Source organism: Octopus bimaculoides, chromosome 1, assembly GCF_001194135.2.
Source record: "Octopus bimaculoides isolate UCB-OBI-ISO-001 chromosome 1, ASM119413v2, whole genome shotgun sequence".
Lineage (NCBI taxonomy): Eukaryota > Metazoa > Mollusca > Cephalopoda > Octopoda > Octopodidae > Octopus > Octopus bimaculoides.
Genome location: NC_068981.1, coordinates 166984325 through 166986414, shown reverse-complemented (window position 1 = coordinate 166986414; position 2090 = coordinate 166984325).

Below are 2090 nucleotides of genomic sequence, written 5' to 3'. Positions count from 1 at the left end.
AAAGGCCCACAGCTCTTCAATATCCTCCCAAATGACCAGAGAGACCTCCATGGGGGGGATGTAATTGTCTTTGAAACGAAGCTAGATCTCTTACTGTCAAGTGTCCCAGATGGACCACCTTCACAGCAGGAAGTGCAAATGAGGGCAGCAGCATCAAACTCCCTCATGCACCAAACGTCAATTTCTAAAAAGAATTAGTGAAGTAAAATTATGTAACAGCACCAAATGGCGGTGCCCCAGCATGGCCACATCTCATGAGCTGAAACTAGATTAAATTAAAGTACATACATACATATATATATAAATTTAGTAAATGGAGTAAAACACGTATGTTAAATGAATTCTTTTATTTCCAACATATGTTTCGAAGATTACAAATTATACCTTCCATAGGAATAGGTGATGTTGATAAGGATGTAATCTCCTGAAGAGAAGATTACATCCTTATCAACATCACCTATTCCTATGGAAGGTATAATTTGTAATCTTCGAAACATATGTTGGAAATAAAAGAATTCATTTAACATATGTGTTTTACTCCATTTACTAAATATATATATTTACTCAAGTACCCAAAATAACAAGGAGTTTCTACCTAATAAACAGGAGTTACACCACAGTCATTTTGTGATCTTTGCTACCCTGGTATCTATTAACCAATTTATTTTGTCCGAGTTAATTATTAACTCAGAGAAAATAAATACATATAAAATATATATATATATAGATAGATAGACATGCATATACATACATACACACACATATATATACATAATACATACATATATATATATATATGTATATATATATATATAGATAGATAGATAGATATGCATATACATACATACACACATATATATACATACACACACACACACATATATATATATATATATATATATACACACGCACACATACAACTTCAGGTTATACTACTTCAGACACGCCACCTCAATAGCAAACTGTACGACTTCCTTACTGCACAAAAGACATGCAAAATTCACTCATTCATCCCCCACCATGCCACTTCTCCTGCCTCTTCAACACCCCCACTGTCTATACCATCCTGAGTGATTTACCTCTCACTCATTCCGAACAAGCTTTACTTAGCAGAGGTTTTAATTTCATCCCTCTCAAAAACACATCCAATGAATTTGACACATGCGCCGATACAGAAAGTTTCCTCTGTCAGATCCAATTCAGGGCATTTTTCTACAACAGAAGCCCAATTTCTCCAACTGAGGATGACTTTACTACACTCAAAAAATGTCTCTCCAGCTGGACACCAAACCCAAGGTTACACCGTTCGGTAGATATATTCATTAATAAATGCCGTTTTGACCTCAGTGCTTTCAATTTTGATAGAAAACCAAGGATTTCGAACCTTCTCCCATCGGAACTAGACGCCCTCCGGAAGCTCCGCCAATGTAGAGACATTATTATCAAGCCAGCCAACAAAGGGCCTGTTGTTGTTTGGTGAGCCGACTTTTGCAGAAGAGAAGCCTTCCGCCAACTCAACGACCCCAGATACTACATGAAGATACCAAATGATCTTACCAACCATTACAAGAGGAATGTTTCAACCACTGTACATCAACTGATCTCTTCTGGTTCACTGCCACCAACCTCATTGTCACCACACCCTGAACTTCCATGATCTATTTCGTCCATAAAATACATAAATAAGATAATCCCGGCTGCCCTATTGTCTCTGCTTGCAACTGCCCCACAGAACTTTTATCTTCCTGCCTCGACAAACTTTTATTCCCTTCTCATCTCTGCTCTACCTTCACATATAAAAGACACTAACCATGCACTACACCTCTTCAACGCATTCTCTTTTCCACCTGGTGAATCCAAACTCCTTTTCACCCTTTCGTTACTATATTTCTGGCCAAAATACACCCCTCATGAGTTTCAATTAAATTCTAAAATAATCATGAATTTAGACTAGTCTCATTAAACACCTGTAACTTTTTTATTTATCAACATATTAATGTGATATTTGGAACATAATTAAAGAAAGGGTTCTTAATCAATTCTATTGCATAATTTTTGTCTCTAAGTTCTCCACGTACTGGATGGGGGGT